Source organism: Columba livia, chromosome 4 (genome assembly GCF_036013475.1).
Source record: "Columba livia isolate bColLiv1 breed racing homer chromosome 4, bColLiv1.pat.W.v2, whole genome shotgun sequence".
Taxonomy (NCBI): Eukaryota; Metazoa; Chordata; class Aves; order Columbiformes; family Columbidae; genus Columba; species Columba livia.
The window spans coordinates 36450838-36463394 of record NC_088605.1 but is presented as its reverse complement, the minus strand read 5'-3'; positions in this window follow the sequence as shown (position 1 = coordinate 36463394).

The following is a 12557-nucleotide window of genomic DNA, read 5'->3' as shown; positions in this document are numbered from 1 at the left end:
GTGTTCTGCTAACCAAAAGTGGTTGGCAGAACACAAAACTGCCCCCATTCAAAAAGAAAGAGAAATGGTATCCTTGCCGAGCTCCAAAACAATTGTTCTTCCTAAGTGATGGCAGCATGAAACACAGAAGGAGACATGTGCCTGTGCTGGTAGCATCCAGCAGAGCCACGAGCTGCAATTTTTATGACAGTCAAAGAGTCTGAAGGCAAACACCGAAGTCCTGCTCCTGTGGTTGCTGCAGGGACAGTGACCCAGATTATAAGGTTTACACACTTCCTCAAAACACCTTTTCTTAATAAAATGTGTTCCAATCCGTCAATTTCTTCCCATTGCTAACAACATATGCCATCTCAGTTCAACCAAGAGTTGGAAAATACAACAAATATAAGAGCTGGCTGTCTGGTAAAGTATTATTAGAAAAGTAGCTAATGCATCTCAGCTGTCTTCAGGTTAGGATTGGAGGAGGGCAGGGAAAGAACGTGATAATGTGATAAAGAGGATTTCAACGGGCCACAGAACACAATTTGAGAACCACTGACTTGTGAGATCACGTGTCAGTCATTTAAACACATAGTACTACGAAAAGCACTAAAACAAGTGTCATGTTATGTCCCATTTGTGTCTTGTGTCACCCATTTCAGGTGTCTTGCAGAAGTGTAATCCCACTTGTTAGCTGTACAGGAGCTAGACATGGCACTTATCTCTCCTGATAACAAGAACAGCTCATAATAACAAGTGTATACTCTGAATTTTATCAAATGATGTTGGTTCCTATTTCACTGGATATTTTTTGTTTTGTTGTGTGAGATTTTTTTTCCTAATTTCCTTTAAAAAATCTAACAGATTTTGTCCACATAATTTCTTATTTCCACTAAAAGAGAAAAAGGAGAAGGACAAGAAGAAAGAAGAGAAGGAAGAAAGAAAAAAGGAAGGGAAAAAGAGAGAGAGAAGAAAGGAAGGAGATTAATTCTCAGTAAGGATGTTTAGTTTGTGGAAATAATCTAAAAGAACAAGGATGGGGGAGTGGAAATGATAGAAAATATGAGGAGTAGGTAACACAGGATCGAGGACTCTGAGTGTCTGGAGATAAAACCAAGTTAACATATGTCTTTGATTTGTTATTTTTTTCAATAGAAAGGATACTATGCAAGGAGGTGTTAGGGTATGATTTGAATATGATGCACATATGCAGATTATCCATAACTTGCACAGTGCAAGGTTCTTTACTGTATTTTATCTGCATATTATTCTCATAATGTGTTACTCTCCTGCATCTGGAAGGGTCACCAACAGTAATTCAGCAGCAGATGCAGTAAATGGATTGGAAGACTGCTTCAATTTCCTTCTTGTGAAGGTGTACACCTTTTGGGGGAAAATAATACAGATCAGACAGCTCTGATATAATGCATAAATGCATTTGTTTTTGCCAAACTGCTATTAGAAAAGCTTTACAACAGGTTTACAATAGTTGTTGTAGAAGCTTTAAAAAAACTTAAAAAAAATCAGAATTAATCACTTAGTTTTGAATTGATTGATATTTTATTTAACATATATGGATGATACCTGTTTTTATTTAAAGTTGTGCTATCTAGACTCTGATTATTTTCTTTGCTCATTTCAGCTTGAATTAAAATTAAATTTTATGTTGTTTTGGGGGACTTCAAAAGAAGAATCCTCTTTCCCAATTTGTTTACACAGTTAAGTAATTGTGGTTGGGGGAAAAAAAAAAAAAAAAGGAAAAGACAATTGTTTCCTCAGTTTAAAAATGTGAAAAGCAATACATTCCTTGCTGTTATTTTCCCCTCTAATTCAATTCCACTAACTTATCCTGAGCTCTTGTCAATTTTCAGAAACTATACCTCTGTCTTCAAGCATTGTCATGAATTTTGGATTGTCAACTGAAAGCACAAACAGAAAAACAGCGGTTGCAGGTAACAAGATTTTATAGTAGCACAAATGACGTATAGGACAGATGCTCAAGACAGTATTGGACATGATGGAAGTAGGTGTCCATTAACCTAGAATGTAGTCTCAAAAATGGTACAAACACACTTTAAATTATCATAAAAAACACATCACTCCTGAAAGAACTCTGGAATTGAATCTAGAGAAATCAATACCATTTACTAGAGAAAAGAAACTCAAAACTCAACTTGTGTTTGCCATTGTCAGCCTGCTCAATGCAATCTCTGTACTGGTGTTATATACTCCTTGCATAGGCAAGAGAGTGACAGCATGCATACCTTTCCACCTATTTTAACATGTGAACTCAATAAACTCAATACAATACTTTGGCAATAGAAGTGTAGAGAAAAAATCCTTAGTCACAGTCCTGAGAGTGACAGAAATTTGTCATAGGCTGAAATTTGTCCTTTCCTGAGTTCAAAACAAAATCCAGAATGTTCATTCTTTTACAAAGTCTTGACATTGGACCAGTACACTCAGTGACATCCTGCCTTTGTGCAGTACAGGTATGGAAAAGACCCCATGGCAAATTATGTTTAGAAAAACAACACAAACACCATGTGGTCTTTTCACATTATCTGAAAGCAAAAGTCAATTTCACAGCAATTCAAAGATACCAACAATAACTGTTACAAATAATTATGAGGCAAACTGTGATAATTATTGTGGCATTTCTTTTTTCTGATACTAGGAAAATCCTAGCATACCTACACTGAACAACTCAGTTTCTGTTTTGTGTAATCTGTCTTCCCAGAACTTCCATATGGAGTTATTAAGAAAGTAGCACTGTGCACATGACCCTTTACAAATAGTATCAAGTCAAATTACAGTCTTTGCTTGCTGACCATTGACCTAAGTAGAGGTTTTGACAACATAAATTATAAGGGACTCTTGAAGATCTTGCAGACCTGTGAATGCCCTGCAAATTTTATTTCTGACATATTTAAGTCTTCTGTAATAAGATGATGGTTAGAGAGGTGGAAAATGGCAAGATCTCTTTAATATCATAAATGGTTTCCATACTCCTTTCCATCTTGTCTCTGTTGTGCAGATGGAAGCACTTTGTGCCATTGGCAGAGCTACATTTATTCAGTTTCTTACTGATACAAGTTGTTCAGTCTGCAGGCACGTGTGACTGCCTTCTTCATTAGTGAGCTTCTTTTTGCTGATGATTGTGAGTTGGTAGCTCACTCAGTCAATAACATTCAATTTACTATTGATGACTTTCCTTGTGCATACTATCCCTTTACTTTTTCTGTGAACTTAAAAGGCAATGGAAGCACCAAACCAGCTGATAATAATGGCAAGATCACATGCTCTAAAACATTTCTGCATTTAGCAAAATTTTCTCAAGCCTACAGAATATTTTTCGAGTTAGACATCATTCAGACACACCATGAAACTGCTTCCATGTTGCCAATGTTAACTCTTCATTTGAACTATTAGCATACTGACTATGTAGCCATGAGAAGGTCAGTCCCTAAACATGCACTGGGCACTTCAGAACACTCCAGTGTGCATATGAGGCATAGGCAATTTATTCTCTCTACATAGAAAACTCAGTTTCATAGGCAGTGCCTCTGGTATACGTGGAAAAAGGAATGACTACATGCTTCTGACAGCAGAATCCTTAAATAACAACAAATATTGAAACTGATGTCCTGATGCCAAAAACTTGGCTATGATAATGATTAGACAATATGGCCCAACTCTCAGTTATAATTATCTATTGGTGCCTTCTTCCAAGACAGTCGATGTAAACTGCAATATCAATATCCTTTGAAACATAATGAGAGTGTTCTATGCAAATCTGAGCATAAGAAGGCAGTTTATAGAACAGCAGATTCAGTATATTCTGGCTAATTCTGATTAGCTTATGTCTTTCTGAAGTTTTGTAATGACATTTTGTATCGCAATGCCGTAGCCTTCCCTTTTCCTCAAATGGAATTGAATAACTTTTTCTGCACTCACTGGAGAGACCAGAGCAAGAGAAGATACTTCTGGCCTTTCAGCCAGCCTAGAGCAAAGTCCTGTAGTTTCTCCAAAAGAAAAGTGCTGCACAGGAACCTGGACTGTGTCCTACTCCTGCAAGTACTCTCTTCGGCTACAATATCTTTCCTGCGACATCAGCATGATATACTGATCTGGTGGCAGGGTTTTTTTTGGAAATGCTGGAATAGCCCAAGGGCTCCTGTGACCATCAGCCAGATGCCGAATCACATGTGAAAGAAGCTCCAAGTCATACATAAATGCAATGTAACGTTCAGTAATTTTCTTGCAGCTTTTCTGTCTCCAGAGATCAACCCCTAAGTAATAAACCTTTCTGCTAAGGACAACAGAGCTAATGAGCTTTGCTATACCATATGTCCATCAGCTAGGCAGTAACTACCTTCCCTGTCTCCCAATATTAGTGGCTACAGAGCAAGAAGGAACATTATAATCTTTTAAAAAGATGAAAGATTTCATTTCCCCTGGATTAACTCAACTAAAATCCACATACATTCTTCCAAGGCCTGTGGGAAAACTTCCATAGTTTAAATGAATAAAGCAATTGTTTTCTAGGATTAGACTACTGACACATCATGAGAAAGATTTTTTACCTAGGTTTATTTCCTAACTTTTCTGAGTGATGCAATAATATCCATGTCTAATGGCTCACCTTCTTTTAATTTTAAATAAGTTTCCTTTTATTGTATGAGTTGTCACACTAACTTAGTGAATGACTGAAAACTTAAATTTTTCTTGCAAAGAATCAAAGTTTATCTGGCAGTACTTTTAACTATAATTTGATCTATTATTTTCAGTGGAGTTAAGCCACTTTAGGAAAGCAATATTCCTTTATAGAAGAAATTACAGGTGCCTGAAAATTCCCCCACACAAAAAAAATAGTTATGTTGAAATTCCAAACATTCGTATTGCTACATCTAGTACTCTATATCTCATCAATGCCTCCATGCCTATTTGTTCAGACTTCTAGATCCGGTACTTGCTGGATACTTCTTAAGAGTCATCGTGATGCCTTTGAGTACTGTTTTACAGCACTTGACAATTTGCAAAACATTACATAAAAGGAAATACAATAAGAAAGAGAATTTATATCTTTTATGGCTTTCAAAAATTAGAGAGACTATGGCTTTCACTTCACAAACAATCAATATAACCAGGTGAGGAACACATAAAGAGCAGGGCCGCACTTATTGTGAAACAAAAGCATTATTCATGCAAAACCATGCAGGAAATCAATAGAAAATCCAGAAATAAAATTCTTAGTTTTTCTAGCTTCATGTAAGTGTTAAACTTTTTTTTGCAACACATTGAATAGAAGATAATAATTGTGTTCTTTAGCTTGTATTGACTCATGTGGACTAACTAAATAAGTGGATTACAAAAACATGTCAACTGATTAAAAACAAAAAAATTTTCCTCCTATAAAGTAATTTGCTTCTTAAATTACACAATGAAGAGAAATAAATTATTTGAGTTACAATTTATGAGTATTTTTTTTTTTTAGGAAAGGCATTTTGCAATTTATTGGCACTATTCGATTAAAGACTGGTGAATAATTCTTGTCTGATCATATGTACAACAGATCTTAACGAAAAGCACACATTTGAGCCTGTACTGGTTGTGATGTTATTTATAAAAGTACAATGTCATTTTAAAGTGCTTATAATAATATATATTTATATATTTCCTGGTTTGAAAAGGAGATACTATTCTGACTTCAAATGCACAGAGAAAATACTTTCTGAATCTGAAGATACACTTTGGGAAAAATTACTTTCATGAGTTGAAAGTGGTGTTTGTTAAGTATAAATGATCTCCAGAATGATCTTCAGAGGAAGTATAATCTTTTTTTTTTTTTCCCCTGTGCTATAGAGAAAAAAAAAAAAACCAAAAAAAAACAGAAGATATCTAAGGAGATGTTTTAGCCTTTGGAAACAGCTTTCATTTTCCAATTCTACTGTAATCAAATTATTCCACTGTCTTTTCAGAAGCAAACCTAATGTTTTCTCTAATCTTTCAGAATATATTTGCACTTGGAAACAGAAGAGAAAAAGCAAGGGATAGGGAATACCTTGCTATGACACCATTTCATAAACAGAAACTAAAATCAACAAGAGAAACGTCATAACTCTTACCTTTGAACTCAGACACACAGTTGGTGAAACCAGTAGATTCAAACAGGTTTTCTTTTATGTATCTTTTGTATATCTTCTTTAGAATTTTGTTCTCTGGCAATATATATTGGTTTTGGGAATATGACCGCTTTTCACTTTTTTTCTTCTAGCAGTCAAGAGAAAATACTTGATTGAAGGAAGAACCAAATGAAAAAAGGAAATAAGAAATCAGGGAAGACCCCATACCATCCCAAAGGTAAGTTTTCTTGTCCCCTTTGACTTCACTGAAGGCAGTTTCCTGACACTGGAAGATGCAACATAAATTTCTTTCTTTCTGGAGGCCTCTTGGTCACAGCCAGTTTCTCTGAAATTTTTGAAATTTCATTAAAATTTACAGCAGACTGTAAGTTCCTGTAAAGCTCTCTTCGCACAACCTAAAAAGGGAGGTTTAGGTAAAGAAAACTCAGGTTCAATTGGTAGTGTTTGGGACTGTTCTGCTGCTGTCTAGGGATATTCAGAGAAAAAAATCCTGATCCTTTAATGTTTTGCAGTAAGGAAGGAAGGGAAATAAACTGACAGTGCAGGGGACTTTTAAAACAGAGACCTGGTATTTATGGACAAAAAAAAAAACACAAACCCAAACCAAACAAAATCCAACACATTAAAATGAATCCTATTAAAACAGAAAAATATAATCTAATACAGTCTTTCTTATAATCTGCAAAGTGATGACATCAGAAAGCAGACATGGAATTAAAGAAACATGATCCTTCACATCATGATGTAGAGATCTAAACTGAACAGAGGGTCTATTAATATTTTCCTTCAAAGTTATCTGCCTCTAAAGTACATATGTATATAGCAAGCACTGCATCTTTATAATCTTTCAAATGTAAGCATGGTTGTCTCTTTTTTTTCTATTTCAGAAGTTACTGTACAGACTTTTAAGTGTCTTCTTCACTTTCTGTAGGTGCTCAAAAATTTGAACTATGAAAATGTCTTTTGATTTTTTACATTTTAATTAAAGTGTTCAAAAGAATCTTTTATTCTTAGCCATTAAGAAAAAACAATGGCTCACTGAAAACAGTATTGAGAAAGTAAGCCGTAAATTAAATGGTAATAAATAATTATAAACCTCTTCCTAACGAACGCACATACAGATCTGTAGCTCCACCTAGAGGAGGAGTAAAAAGTGAAGGAGGAAGATGAAGGGGGCTTAACACCTGCAAGTACCGGTTTGAACTCGACATTTTTTTCTTCTTAAAATGTGATACACTGTGTAGTGTCCCCTGTTCTGTAAAAGAAGAAATACTCTGATGAACATCAATCTCAGTGGGGGAAAAAAAAAGCCAAACAAACACCCGCCCCCCAAACAACAACAACAACACCACAACAGCTTTCCCCAGAAATCTTAAGTATGGTTTCTAAGTTCTTTAATGTTCTTAATGATAAGATTATTTGATACATTTTGAATAACTGCTTCAAAATTTGGTTTAAAATCTTATTTAAAATAAATTAAAAGCATTTTAGTCAATAGCACTTCACCTATCGATTTTGATTTTACATGACTTTGCCCTTTAGCCACTTCTAAAATGGAAAATATAATATGTAAAATGTATACACTTGTTTTGACATAAAGATAAATTATCTAATTTCTGCAATCTATCTTAGCTGTGGACAGATACAAGAAAATTCCTGGGAGGCAGATACCGTGTCTTTGAGGCAACTAGCAACATTTTGAAAGTCAGAACACAAATAACCTTGGTATGAGAAACAATAATGGTCTCTGCCAATTTATTAAATTGTATGTCTTTTCTACTCGCATACCTTCATAGGTCTAGGTTAAGCTTGAAGTGGCCCTTCCCTCAAGTCTTCATTTGTTTAGCACACTCAGTCAGCTAGTGCTGGCTTCATCTCTTCTTTACAAGAAACACTGAGCTGGCTATCAATATATAGATTTAATATGAACCTCTTATTTTTGGTATCTTGGAGAGGTCTAAAATGTATTTTGAAGTGGAAAACAGCCAGGTTCAATCCACATGTGACAAGTTTTGAAAGGACTCATATTTCCTTACTACCATCTTTAAAAAACAAAAAGAAAATTAAAGAAAAAAAATGCACATGAAATGTTCTAAAAAGCAGTTGAAGGATCAGCATGCAGGACAACAACGAACAACTTGTGAATGTGGTAGCTTGAAAATGCACATGCATGTAATGATTTGGAAAAAAAATCAGGTAAGCAAGATTGTTTCGTTATACTCTGCATGATGATCCACAATAACACATTTTTTAAAAAATCTTTGTTTTTTAGCACATGTAAGAATCAGATTAACAATATGCCATACAGTACTCAGCAGTGTAATACTCCCATTGTCTCAGAGTATGTCTAAGCTTTTCAATTTTAGTTTTTTGTTCCTTTTACTCATGACAAATATTTTCAGAGACTTCAACACAGTGGAAAAGTGGCAAGGACAGAAGGGTATAGAAGCAATTAACTGGATAAAAGTATCGACATAATACCAAACAGCAAGGGGTTTCTTATGCAGCATTACCAGTACCCAAGTGAGGAACTTCTAAGCTATCTGTAGCCACATTGCCAAGGTACTGATTGTTTTAAACATGTATCCCAGATGCTTTGCACTTCATTGACACAAAGCAGTCATATGGAACACTGCACAGCAACTGGGACAGACACGTGACACGAGATCTCTCAGTGTTTATATATAAATTCCTGATCTGATAATTGTATGAGGTGTAGACAATCACAGTCGTTGTAATTACTCTTAAATCTGAACCAGCTCTTTCGTTTCCACACTACCATGATTTCTTTATAATCTTTCTCATTGCACTATGTACAGATATTACCACAGAGCCTGCTCCTGTAGAACAATATAAATCAACAGGAGGACCAGAACACCAAAACTTTTGACTAGTTGCCCTCGATAACTTGTTTGAACATTAATAGGGAAAAAGCTTACCAATGATGTGGATGAGCTACACATGACACTCCTGCAATTTAAATATGACATATTTGTCTGGTGGAATTTGTAGTGACGCTGGGAAACCTGAATTGGGTGTGGAGACCTGAAGTATTTATTCGTGTGTTAATACTCTTTATCCTATACAACTTCCGATATTTTCTAGAACTAACATGACTATTAGCAGAATTTCCACTTTCCTTTGAACTTTACTGAAATGTTCTTTAATCCCTATTTTCCTGTACATCAAGCACTGTCCTACAGATGGAGAACAATGGAAAAGACTTGCAGGGGAATATAAGGAGATTGATGGAGGGGAGATGAAACAGAAATTACATCTGTCCCACATGATATTACTGACTTAGAAGTATTTTCCTTCACAAATAGGAGACCTACCTTCAATTCAATTTGCTGTTGAAACAGCAAATATCTCAAAAGGGGTTTTTTATGTAACTGGCAGACATTTTTCTTTTTCTTTTTTTTAAGTATTCTAAAAATCTTTTAAACCTCAGTCCATATGATCTCTGAACAATTGTGGAAGTATTACACTTGCATACAAGCTCTTAAGGCACCTTACGAATTTTAGTATAATGCTACTATATGGATAATATTACCTTCACAATGAAAGCAAAGTGAAACTGACTTAGCAAAGTGGGTGGAATTTGAAACAAAAAATTCCTCTGATGTCTCCTGGAAAAATCATACAAGAAGGATGTTCCCCAGCCAGATCCTCTTTCTCCCACTTCATCTAAGGTAAGTTTAGAAAATTATAGAACTTTTTATAAGAATACCTTGGTACTATAAATCTATAAATAAATATGCTGATCCATATGCTATAAGGCATAAATATACTATTTTCCTCTGTCAGTGACAGATACAATCTTTCCTTTGTATTATTCAATCATTCTTCCTAGAAAGGAATATAATTTCTGGCAGGTTAAAAATGTAAGATGTAAATTAGGACTCCAAAGCAGACCATGAAAAGTAGAGTAACCAAAGACATAAACAATTCTTGAAAATGTAAATAAAGGATGAAGGAAAGTTAAGAAAGAATTGGTGATATGGTTGGATTTTAAAATACAACATTACAGAAAGCAGGCAAATGCTTTGTCACTTTTCTACGGAAGATAAGTCATGTACAAAGTTTCTGAACGTTTGTGGTAAGAAAATACTGGAACAAACAGATAAATTGAAAAGGTGTACTTCTTTAGGCCTAGATATAGTTATTCATAAGTTCTGCTGGAATATCGGCGTCACCTGGCTGAACCGTGAGCTTTAATGCACTAGTTAACGGAAAATGAAAAAGGCTGCAGGGTAGCAAATCTACTTCCCCTGTGCTAGCTATGACTCCAAAATCATGGATATTAGCAGTCAAAAAGGATTGCTTTAAAAGGGTATGACATAGGAAAACATTAAAAAACAATTATGAATTTCTGCCTAATTTGTACACTGCTCGTGCAACAGGAGTATCTTCTACTAAGGAGAGCTAAAGTATATACTTTCATGTTATATAAAAATATAAAATTATACTTTTTTTTTTTTAAATTTCTTGTCAGAAAAACCTGGGACTGCTCATGGTACACGAGGAAAAGTTTTATCATGCAATAAGCCTTGCTTAATTGGATAAAGAGAGAAAAAAAATTATAAAAGAGAAAAGATAAAAGAGAAATTAAATAATCAGTTTTCATTATCTGCAGTGGATTGCATGTTAATATTAATGCTAATTAACACATTATTTACTATACATTTATTCCTGTAAAGGGTCAAGCAGATGCTGAAATTTTCAGAGGACATAGAATTGTATGAGCTGTAATGTCAAGATGATAGCTGAGTGGAGGAAACATGAAATTCGATGTTAAAGGATGAATAACATACATTAAGAGCAATATTTTAAGCAACCCAGAAACAATGGAGGGTTATACTGGTTATGATTTTCTATAGTGACTGAGCTGAAAAAAAAGCTGTGTTACATCTCTGGCTAGTAGCATGTAAAGCTTTGAAAATTCCTATAGCATCAAAAAAAAAAATCCCAGACAACAACAGAACAAATATCTCTAGAGAACGAATGTAATATTATGCACATGCAAAACCAAAACCAAACAACAACTTACCATGTTCTTCGATGTCATTCTTCCCCCAGCAAGTGAACTTCAATACTGATTATCCCATTTTGAAAAAGATAGAACACAAAACAGAAGGGGATTGGAACTGAAGGTTGCATATTGAAACATTTTTCTTTAAGGAGACACGATAAAGATTCTTAGTATGAGGGCACACAATTAAACCATACAGAATGACAGATATCACAGACGCACAGCAGCATTTCCAAATACACTTATGTGACTTTAACCTTTTAAGTTTCATTTTCAGGTGTCTAAGGACTTTTAAATGTGGGACATAAGACTGCTAATTTTCTTTAGGTTCTCTGGCAAATTATTCGAAAGAAATCAGACATTCTTGTCTAGAAAGAACATAAAAAGGTTTATTGACATTTAAAAGCAACAAAATGAAAACACACAGAGACATTTATATAAATATATCTACATTTACATATGTGTGTGTCTAAACAAAATGCATGATTGACTTACGTAATTCAGTGCATTAAAATTTCATAGTAGTAGAGTAGGAATATACATAAAAGAAGAGGAAAAAAACAGTAAGATGTAACTATGGATAATGATATTTGTCACAGTTATCGTAAGAAAGGAAGTATGTTGCATGTCAACCTTGTAATCTGTTTAGTGGCAAGCTTCAACAAGCAAGCTGAGTCCTCTGGCGAGTAATACAGGCAGAAACTCAGTAGATGACAAAATCATGTACATTCAGGGAAGGAGAAAAGGCACTTTCCTTTCTCCTGAGCAAACCAGCTTGTTTTCCCTCAGAGGTCATTACTAAAAATTTCTTCTCCCAGCTGACACACTATTTTAAATGGAAAAAAATCAGTCCAGAGAGGTGTTATCCTGAATTGGTCACTACATAACCTTAAACATGGTGAGGATTTCTTTTGGGTAGCAAGACCTCAGATTACTAAGGCTCATGGAAAATGTAACTGGAAAATAAAGTTTAAGACTTGGAAATTGACTGATTATGTTGAATTAAAAAAAAGAAATATAAAAATCCAAAGCATTACAGGTTAGCCATGGAGCCTGGACATCACAGTTTATTTAATTCGGTCAAGAACACAGTCTAGGCAGAAACCTGGTTTTCGCTAGTTATCTCAAACTGATTAGGACTGGTACACTGCTCAGCTGGGTGGTGTGAAGAACAGAAATTTAGAAAATGCAGGGCAAAGATATCTTGGAGGGAATAAGAGAGAAATACATATGAGTCAAAACAAACTGTGATTTTATGCATAGCTATTGGGCATCCTTGCCCATTCATTAGTGAGGGTGAGGTATCAGCAGAATAAATGACGTCCTTTATGGGGAATTTACTATGCAATTATCCAGTATGGTATTTCTTGCTGATGGGAATGAGACTGAAAAAAATCTTA